This window comes from Euphorbia lathyris, chromosome 5, assembly GCF_963576675.1.
Source record: "Euphorbia lathyris chromosome 5, ddEupLath1.1, whole genome shotgun sequence".
Classification (NCBI taxonomy): Eukaryota; Viridiplantae; Streptophyta; class Magnoliopsida; order Malpighiales; family Euphorbiaceae; genus Euphorbia; species Euphorbia lathyris.
This window is the reverse complement of record NC_088914.1, coordinates 416,892-428,008: the sequence shown is the minus strand read 5'-3', so window position 1 is coordinate 428,008 and position 11,117 is coordinate 416,892. Positions and strand designations below refer to the sequence as shown.

Below are 11,117 nucleotides of genomic sequence, written 5' to 3'. Positions count from 1 at the left end.
AGATTCAGTTCAAGGATGTAGTTGATAAAGGATCGAATTATACTGTAACTAATACGGAAGGGTTAACGGCAGAATCAACCTGTCTTCTTAACGGACTTTGGGGGAATGATTACGGACATGCCGATAACATGCTCTGTTCATCATTCCGTTATGCAAGGATTAAATATAATTCTTGAAGAAATTAATTTAATAGTTGCATACGGCCAGAAGTAGTAAGAACCTAATGGATCACACATAAGACTTGGAAACAAAAGAGAGATGAATATGATTAATAGATGGAAGCCCAATTGAGCCCAATAAGGCCCACATATAGGAGGGGGTCGAAATTTATGTATATTAGGGGAAGGAATTAATTTATTCCACTCTTCCTAATTTGATTAGGATTGTGAAATTAAATTAATTAAGAGATAATCAAGTTAGGAGTTTTAATTAGATTAATATACTCCAATTATTATCTAACTAGGTTATTTATTATTATTCTAATTATGTTGGATATATAGTAAGATAATAATTAGAAATCCTATTCCGAATTGGATTCCTATTAAGTAACCTATTCCTATCTAACTAGGGTTTAGAGACAAGCTAATATATATAACCCCTTCCCTTTGGAATTTCGACACACACAAACCCTCCCCCTACATGTGATTTTCGAAATTGCTTCTAGAGAGAGAAAGAAAGAATTCCATCCCCAAGTTCGTGGACAAGAATTCATACGGCTTCCGTCAATCGATTAATCTCTTCCATCTCTTTTCTCTTTGATCTTGTGTTGGTTTGTTAGAGGCAATCTATTTTGGTTGCATCTCATAAGGGTTGATTCTAACTTAATCTCACCATGTTCACGAAAGAAGGAAAAACAAACAAAAGGGAGAATTCGTTTTTTCTTCGCCTACATCAGGTCAGTTCACTATTTCGAGGATTGCCGGAGATTGAACCGTCGGATCGTCGCGATTTTTGGACAGTAGCTTCTAGACACATTCTTCCACGTTTCCACTGAAGGGATTGTCGTTCGGAAGTCTGGAAGGTCTGTTTCGAATAGGGGCAGATTGGTAAACAGTTTACATCTCCTTTGAAGTTGTGGGCACTTCGTTTGCAACGGTAGATTGATCATCGAAAGGTATTTCTTCTTATCCCTCTTTATATGAAATAACGATTAACGGATCCTATGGTTAAAAGGAAGTATGCTAAAAATTTTATATTTCCGCTGCTATACCTTAGCCCTATTTCCAACAGTGGTATCAGAGCCATCGTCAAATCCGTTATTTCATATATGAAAATATAGAAGTTTTCAATAGGATTGAATAAATATTTATGGTTAGGATTAATTGACAAATAGTATTGATTGATTAATTCTAAAGATAAATAAAGTTTTAATTAATTGTTAATTAAAACTGATTATGCTTATGTTCCTAATTATTTCGGTTGATAATCATTATAACAAAATCTATTAGTTTTATGGTTAGATTAATAATATTAGTTTTATTGATTCTAAAGATAAAACAGAAATCTATTGTAGTTTTTCCTATTTCTGAAAATCGCTTTTCAACCGTTTTGAAAATCTGATATATATATGTACTTTAAAATTAGTTTTGAATATAAAATATATATATACATGTTTCGGAAATTAATAGTTTTCTGTTTTGATTATCGAATGAAAATTCGTTTAAAAGTTTGTTTTACCAAGTTGTAAATCAAAGCGTTAAATGAATTGAAATCAAAAATAATTGGGACATGCATAATCAACGTTTTATATGGTTATATTAATCTAAGAATTAATATAAAGATACAAAACGATTAGAAGTAAAATTGGATGAAATTAATTTGATAAGTTAATGTGATTAACATAAATATTACATAAATCAGTTATGTAATCAACCAATTAAATTTATTTAATTGAGTCTTTGCATGTTTGGAGTTATGGACATATTTGGACCCTCTTTTATTCTTTTGGTATTTTTGAAATAGGAACTGCGCGTCCTGCCTTTCTACTATCTATTGTAATTTCTCTTCTCATCTGATTCCCTTCAATTCAATTGAAGTTTTCTTTTAGTAATATAGAAAATTAATATGTAATTTTCAAGACGCCATGGAGAAGACGGAGGACCTAAAGAGAAATATGTAATAGTTAGTATTTCCTTAGGTTTGCCCTTTTATTCCGTCTCTGGCTCGACGGAATAATTTAGATGATATGTCCATAACGCCAATGTATGTGTGAATGTGTGTCTGATGTATGCTAAAGCAAATCAAGACTAAGTTAGATTATGAGACTTAAATAAAAATCCCTCATTAAAAAGGTTAAGTAAATAAGTAAGTTATTAAAATCGGTTGCCCCTCCCTAATATTATAATTCAGCCGGCAGTACTGGGGGCCTTTGGGTTGTTGGCCAAAGTCAAGCTCGGGGTCTTATGGTAACACCTAGATTATCGAAAATAGTTCTTTCATGAATATGGGGTAGTACTTAAATTAGAGTATGATAATTGGATGGGCAAACTCATGTTGTCATACACTAATGGGCAAAATGGTTGGGATTAATATGAATGACATATTAGTTACTAATGTGGTTAGTAACCCAATAACCTAGGAATCACATTCGAGATGTGATTGATTGAATGAATCTACCTAACGAATGAGACTAGTTTGTTGGCTAAAGTTAAGGCGAAATCTCAGGAGTTAGGATCCTAGCTCACTAAAGGATTTGTGAAATTCTTCGAATTAATATGGAGGGTTATTAATTTGGCAAAATAGTGGGAGCAATCTGAAATAAATTAAAAGGCCTATAATTTTAGATTGTTACACTTTAAAACAAATGAATAACATACGTTTACTCTTTCTCACTCTCAGGTTTTGTTTAAACACTCACTCTTTAAAATCATGACTAAAGCCAATCTGCAAAACATTCTTACCGATAACAAATTGAATGGTTCAAACTTCACCGACTGGTTTCGTAACCTCACTACACCATAGATGGTCTTTTGCAACCTAAAACACATGTGTTGCCCTAAAGTGTTGCAATTTATAGGATTAAATTTGATCAATTGCAACATTATTTAGAAAGTGTTGCCAAAGATATGTTAAACTAACTTTACTATGGTATTTTCGAACACTATTTATGAAATGTTGCAAGAGATATACAAAAAATTGAAACACTTTATTATGTAGTATGTTTTACATATGAGGAAAAAAAGGGATAAGGTGCAAAAATAACTCTAACGTTTACAACCATGAACAATTTTACCTCTAACGTCTAAAATGGTGCAATTTTACCCCTAACATTGGTAGCCAAGAACAATTTTATCTCTAACATTCGCAAATTTGGTCAATTTTAGATATTATTATAAAACACATGCACTACAAAAATACTTGTGTTTTATAATAGTGTCTGAAATTGATCGAAATTATCAATATTAGGGATAAAATTGCTCTTGGCTACAAAAGTTAGAGGTAAAATTGCATATTTATACGTTAGAAGTAAAATTGCTCATAACCAAAACGTCACGGATATTTTATGAAATTTTATTTTATTTTATTCTCATTAATATTAATTTTTTACCAATTTATTATATTTTATTTTTCATTATTCTTATTATTTTATTTAAAGATAGTATTACTAAGATATTTGATTCTTACTATTGCCTCCAAAAAAAATTTACCCAAAAAAATACGTTTCCCTCCCCTCAAATATTGAGTTACCGCCGTCTCTCTCCAAATAATCCCTCCAATTTTTTTTTCCCAAAATCAAAAGCATAGAAAAACCCTACTTTCCCCAAATTGAAAGCTTAGACGATGGCTTTCGCAAAAGCTCAGCTAAAATCTTACCTCAGATGAAATTCATATCGACCTAAATTGCTACTGGTCTCCACCATCTTCTCTCAGATCTCGACTCCTCTCTAATTACTTGTGATTGCACGATCTTCACTGTAAGATATTCTCTTCGACCTATAACAATTTTGTGAACTCCAGTCCTTCACATCGATTTTATATCTTGGTTATTCACATACTGGAAGTGTATTGGAATGCCAGTTTTGGAGGTGTTCATTGTTTCTTATATTTACTGATGTTCATTATTTCAAATGCTTGTGTTCTCTCTTTCTCATTGCTCTTGGACTGATTGAAATTGATTAGATAACCTAAAGGTAAAATCTCTAATCTTATTGAACTTTAGACAATGTTCTGCATGCTTCAGATTGAAATTTTATTACAGTTCCAATGATAATGGGATTTATACTTAATTAGGGATTGCTGGTGCTTTATTATTCTTGATTAGCTTTCTGCTTTTTTAAGTAGCAATTAATTGGACCCATGTTTGATCATCTGAGGGCTAAGTTTCATCCCCTAATTAGTTTCTAACCTTCAGTTATTAGGTAACTAATAGGTAAAGAAAGAGAGTAAGCTGAAAGGTTTAGCCCTTCTTTCACAGGCAGTGCTCAATTACATTCCATTGCATTAGTAAAGGGCTCCAACCTTTCATTCTTTCCATGGAAGCTTAATCAATTTGCATCGACAGAAAAAACAACTAAAACTACCATGCCAAATTTTATTTCTCTGTTCCTTGGTTTCAAGGAAAAGGAGCTGTAAAACCATAAAGGAGAGATTAGAACTAGACTAGCTCGACTAAAGACTAAGGAAAGACGGTGACGAGTAGATCTTAGACCTTCAGTTCCTGCATCTCGAAGTTAAAGCCCCAACTTAGTCTTTATTCTTAGGACTTTGGGCTCCTCTCTGAATGGAGAGAATGATTTAATTCTTCCTTATGTCAAATTTCTTCCTTTTCTTAATCTGTAGATGGGGAATTCTTTATGGTCGTGACAAGACCAGCCAACCCTTTCTTGTAGAGAGTTATTGGAGTTTATACTTTCTAGTGTGACTTAAAGAAAGTCAGTGTAGAATGAACACTACTCATCTGTTCATATGTTATTCCTGTTTTTCAATACTTTCTTCTTAGCTAACTAATGCTCATCTATTCATGCAATTATTCCTGTTTATTAGTTTGCTGAAGTAACACTACTCATGATTTAATTTCAGTAGCTACAATTTGCTTTGCCTGTCGAAAGTATTAAATTGGGTAAATTGCATTCACTATTAATGAAGTTTAACTTCACAAGATTTCTCCTTAGGTGAATGTTTCATCTATAATTCTTCATTAAAATTGCATTAACTTTGTCTGATCAGTACATGACTAATGATTCCTTTCCCTTTACTATAGGAACTGGCACTAGAGGAATCAAGTTTCAACCTTCAGATATTGTTGTTTCTACTCAAGGAGTTACTTCCATGGTACAGAGCTTTGATACTGTGGGTAAGGAATCTACAATCTTCTTATTTTGTGTAATGAATTAATGGGATCATATAAACCCAACATGTGGTCTTTTTTATTGTCTGCTTTTTTTGTGGATCAAGGATAATTTTGCCTCTCATGTTGCCTTTAGGAACAATTTCTTCTCAAATGAACTTTAGTTATCAATTTAGTCCATAATCCGACATTTTTTAATCAAATTAATCCATAGTGATACATAATTATAATGATTTTGTCCAAGAACAGTCAAATATCTGTAGTTGAAGGGCCAAATTGACTATTTCCATGCGCTTGAGTTTCATGTAAAATATGTGATCCTTATATCTTTCTTTTTCAAATTTGAAAACGGTATTGGATACTTTGGAATAATAACATGGACATGAATTTATGTGCTTTTGAATACAACAACAACAACAACAAAGCCTTAGTCCCGAAATGATTTGGGGTCGGCTAACATGAACCATCATATAAAACCGTGAAAATCAAGTCGTGTCAGCGACACAGATTCGCTCCCTCCACTCCGTCCTATCCACTACCATATTTTCCTCAATTCCCAATAAACTCATATCACTCTCGATCACCCTCCTCCAAGTTTGCTTAGGTCTTCCCCTACCCCTCACCACTACATCCCTTTGCCACTCTTCGGTTCTCCTAACCGGCGCATCAAGCGCTCTACGTCTCACATGGCCAAACCACCTTAGTCGGTTTTCTCTCATTTTATTCTCAATAGATGTAACCCCTACTTTTGTCCTAATTATTTCATTACGCACCCGGTCCTTTCTCGTGTGACCACACATCCATCTCAACATACGCATCTCCGCCACCGACATCTTATGGATGTGGCAGTGTTTCACTGCCCAACACTCCGTACCATATAACAATGCTGGTCTAATTGCCGTCCGGTAGAATTTTCCCTTCAATCTATTAGGCATGCCGGGATCACAAAGGAAACCCGTAGCACTCTTCCACTTCGACCAACCAGCTTTAATCCTATGGGCAACATCTCCATCTACTTCTCCATCCGTTTGGATAATAGATCCTAAATACCGGAAGCAATCCGAGGCCTGAACAACTCTCCCATCTAGGGTGATTGTCCCTGCCTCCCTACTCCTACGGCCGCTAAACTTACACTCCAAATATTCTGTCTTACTTCGACTCAACTTAAAGCCTCTAGATTCTAGAGTTTGCCTCCATAGTTCCAACTTCATCTCCACTCCTTCTTTCGTCTCATCAACCAACACAATATCATCTGCAAACAGCATGCACCATGGTATACCATCTTGAAGTGAACTTGTTAGATCATCATAATTTCATTGATGTCATTATATCCAGGTCATTCGTAACAATCTATCAACAAGCTAACAATAAGTCAATAAGACTCTTCAATTATAGTAGAGTTACGTAACTTGCATTCTTTTGTCTGCAAATCCCCATCCAGACTATTTTACTAGGAATCATGTCATTTTGAGTCAAGTTGTTTGTGTTCTACTATAATTTCCTTGTATTGAATCAATCAGACCTAAGTAGATAATTATTGCAGAAGACTGTTTTCAGCTATCAAGCATTCCAAATTGTCGAGTCAGTCAAGTTCTTATTAAATCGACAGAGAAGTTATTTAAGGGTTAGTTTTCTGCTTCTTCGGATTCTAATTAAAAACCAAAGTTAAAATCTATGGTTTATGAAGAAACATTTGTTTATGTCACGTAATGTTGTGAAGAATATAACCCTGTGAGATTATGTTGAGGAAAAAGTGCCAAGTTTGATAATTTTATGAGCAAAGAGCTCAAAGAGCAAGACTATTGGCAGCCTTCTTAAGTTCCATGTCGTCGCTTTAAAGGTGCAAAACGTTTTTTCAAACCTAAACAAAAATCATTATTTTCTTTACAGTTTTGCCAGATTTTGACTGTCTGCAATTCAATTTCACTTTGAAGAATAGGCTTGAATTCAAGAATAACCAAGGTAAATGGATGACTAGTGTCCAACCTCATATAGGTCCAGGCATTTCAGAACAAGTATGGGAAGTTGTTCGATCAACCGAAGAAAACATCAGTATCTATCATTCAATGAAGACAAAATTATGTTCTGTTCTGCTCTCACAAGGCATAAAGGTACACTCCATAACCACTTCTTCGTATATCAAAATTCTAGTTTTCATTCTGTAATGATTTGAAATGTAGGATTATTGCTATCCCCACAGTTCTAGGGCCTCTACTGAAACTGAAGACAGATCCAATGACTCTCGAAGTTTTCCATGCCAAGGCTTTTAGCCTGCTCTGCGTTATTGGGTATCAAGATTCTGCCATGTGCTATATATGTTGCTCATTATTTAATTTGATACTTTTTTTTGTTTCTTTTCCATAGATTTTATGAAATTTTTGTGCAGGTGAGCATACCTCTAGGCATGTATGATGATCTTCCTGTAGTAATTTGGTTGAAGTTTAATTCTTGTAATTGTTTTTACTATTGATGTGGCAAAGAATTATGAATAACAATAAGAGATATGATCAATTTTTTTATGATATATTAGTGTTCTATTTAAACAGCCCACCCTTCCCTTTCTCTCTCATTTTTTAAATGCTCAAGATATTGGCTTTCGAATGATTATTAGCTGTTAGATTTTCTCTCCTACTTACAAAATCACAAGGTTTAACATGCTTTTTAATTTTGCTTAGCTAGAGTTCATATGACATGTTAGAAAAATCATGTGCTAAATGCTAACTTTCATTTAAGTTGTTACTAAAAAACATCTGTGAGCTTTATTTGGTTGATCCTTGAACCGCTTTGTTGATTTGCAAAACCCAAGTCTTAGTTAGAGATGTGTATTCAGATTTAACATTTATTTTCATAAGAGTTTTCATCCATGTTCATGGTTTTAGCAGTGGTAGCAAAAATCTATATGCACTGAGCCTCATTCAATTATTTTGAAGTAAAGCCCAAACCTGAGTCTCGTCCAAATCCAGCCTTACTTATCCTATGTGGTCTCGTTGCATTAAATAAGGACTCTCATGAATGCATATGCATATACATATACATTATCCTTTAAACCCTCTCCACATTCATGGGAACATTTTAATGGTCAGGTGGAGAAATCAATCTATCAGTCCTCTAGAACTAGAACTTGTTATGTTGTTTATGTCATTCCGTATTTCGTAGCTAGCTGGATAATGTATGTTGTTAAAAATGATGGAGTGGGTCAAATAGTAAGGGAACTCAGCGGGGCTCACTAGTTTGTAGATTATACAAACGCACAGCTCCAGCAAGTTGTATCTATTCCTGACGAAGCATGACATTGAGCAGCAACTGCACTCTCATCACAGTATCCTTACTTCTGTTATACTAGCTAGTTATTATGCTGGTTTCAGGATATATTCTTACTTGAAGTCTCCAAAGGCCTTGAGTGGTCTCGATCATGGGCACTTAACATAGTTGAGTGTGATGTAGATAAAGGTAAGCAATCAACTCTGAAGATGAAGTTCAATATTGTCTTTTAGCTCTAAATTAGCATGTTGTCAATCCATCTCATGTCACCTCTCATATGTTTACCTGTTCTGCACCGTTTTTCACTCTAAGGTTCTTGGTGAAAATGGTGGCGAGTCTTGTAGTTTTCCAAGTTCTCCAAAGTAAGTCTCTATGTCCCTCTGCAGAATGGAAATTACATTTATCCTTCAGCCTGCTTATTGCTCCCTTGTAGAGTTTTCATTCTTCTTGTAGTGTCATATTCTGAAACTTTTTTCATTACTGAACAGTTTTCCAGAGCAAATGTTCAGGCTAGAAAGAAGCATGCTAGTTCTTTTTGAGCACTGTTGGGAGGCAGAATGTTCAAGAGAACGTTTGAGAGTGTCGTCAAGGTATTATTCTACGCATATGGGAGTTCTGTTGCTTGTGCTACTTGGCCATATATGGACATACATATTAGATAATGTGTTAAGGGCTTGGTAGCCTTTACTGTTGCTTTAGTTATTGACCTTATTCATGTTTAAATTCATGGTAAAAGCCATAGAGGTCTTTATGTTTTACTTGATGTTTCAGTGTCTTCTGCTCTATTATATTAGTTTATATTGTGCTCAATTCATCTTTTGAATGTTTCATTATGCTCTATTATATTAGTATCTATTATGTCTCCTCAAGTAATCAAAATGGGCTAATCTCAATTCATCTTTTAAAGTCCCTTTTCTTGGTTGTATCTCTCTCTTTGGGATAATCTTTGTATGGTGTAGAGGAGGAAGCAGATGCTTATAATGATCAAAATGGACCTGGAGCAATTGGAATCTCATTTTTTTTGCTTTAATGGTTAATGGTGTCATGGTGCCAATAAAAATGCTTCTGATTATAGGTTTAGATGCTCATTTATGTTCTTAAAGTAAATATATTTTATTTGCTTTTCGTTTGAGGGAGAATAACATGTGTTGGGATTGGGAATGATACTAGAAGTTTGATTGATATTATGTAAACATAAACCAGCGACACAAATCTTCTTTCTTTTGTAGAAAAATTAGTGCTAGCTTGAATCGTCCAATAGTCTGTATGCCTGATAATTGCAACAAGTCAATTGCCTAGCATTTTAGTTCTTCAACAACAACTTCTGAACAATGAAACTATGCCAAAGTTAGATAGACTTGAATTATGTGCTTGGTGATTCTTATATGAGAGGCTGTTATGCATTTTGTTTTTCAAACAGTTCAGTCATCTAATCATCACAATGGCCCTTTAATACTTACCCTTATTGATCTCCTGGTACTTTCATTTAGTAAACATTGAATATGTTAACGGCATAATATACCAACTATATTGACCATGATTCCAACCAGTTCATGAATATATAAGTGGCTCTGAATTTTAAAAGCTCAAATGCTACCTTTATGATGCATGTTTTTTTTTATGGTTATTTGTTAGCTAAGCGTTACCTATATAATCATGTCTTGATGCACTTGGCTAAGTGCAAGGAGTTTGGTATAAATGTTGGATACATATCTCCATCTTTTTTTGTATATTATCCTTGTGCTGCAAGGTTCATATAACCAAGTAATTACATCCTTTTTTAATATCCAAGTTTGTTTCTGAAATGGGAACAAGGGTACATTAAGGAATCATGGAGTGAAAGCAACCTATGGATTTCATATTCGATTGATTTCAGCTATTTAGCCTATTTTAGCTGCTAGCTTTAATTGCAAGTAGGATGCTCACTTAATTCTTATTGTATTATAAACTGTTATTTTCTCATACGATCAGTTTCAAAAGAGTATTGTATTTGAATTGAAAGAACAATGGCATTGTGCTAAGTGAAGTTTCTTATTTCTCAGATGTGCGGTTTTTGGGTTCAGAAATCCATTTGTCAAGAGGTTACTTTGGAAGCTGGTGGCAAATGTCCATGGAATAGCAGAGCAAATTCTGTTGTCTTCCAACTTCTGCAATAGGGCTTCTAATATATATCACAAACAAAATGGTAGAAGTTAATCCCAATCTCAACATTGATATTGAGGATATATATGGTGGCATTTCAAATGAAAATGAGAATGCTACTGTCTTTTCTAAGGAATTTGAAGGATAGGTTACATTATTATGACTTTATTATACTTTTTATTATGTGTTTTGGATCATTTGAGAATTTTAAATTTTATTGTTAATATATTGGCCTATTATGGATTTGTAATTGCAATTAAGGGTTTCTTTTATGCTATTATTTAAATTCAAAAATTTCTTTTATTTTTTTTTAGTGTTACACAAGTTAAAGATTATGTTGCATATATTACAGTGTTACATTAAAAATCGTTAAAATTTCAAACAAAAGCTATGAACATAATATAAAAAAGTTGCTAAAAAAATGTTA

At 33.8% G+C, this 11,117-nt stretch overlaps 1 long non-coding RNA gene across 3 annotated transcripts; it reads left to right on the top strand.

Annotated features, from left to right (window-relative positions):
• Positions 1-3,692: 3,692 nt before the first annotated feature.
• Positions 3,693-10,906, top strand: LOC136230709 (uncharacterized). Of its 3 annotated transcripts, XR_010689509.1 has the most exons (8): positions 3,693-3,914; positions 5,201-5,293; positions 7,178-7,398; positions 7,468-7,575; positions 8,653-8,737; positions 8,861-8,910; positions 9,037-9,138; positions 10,591-10,906. It is a non-coding gene; the product is annotated as an uncharacterized lncRNA (long non-coding RNA). The 3 variants fall into 3 exon arrangements; XR_010689508.1 differs by having other exon boundaries at positions 7,283-7,398; positions 7,468-8,737; XR_010689507.1 differs by having other exon boundaries at positions 7,468-8,737.
• Positions 10,907-11,117: the final 211 nt, after the last annotated feature.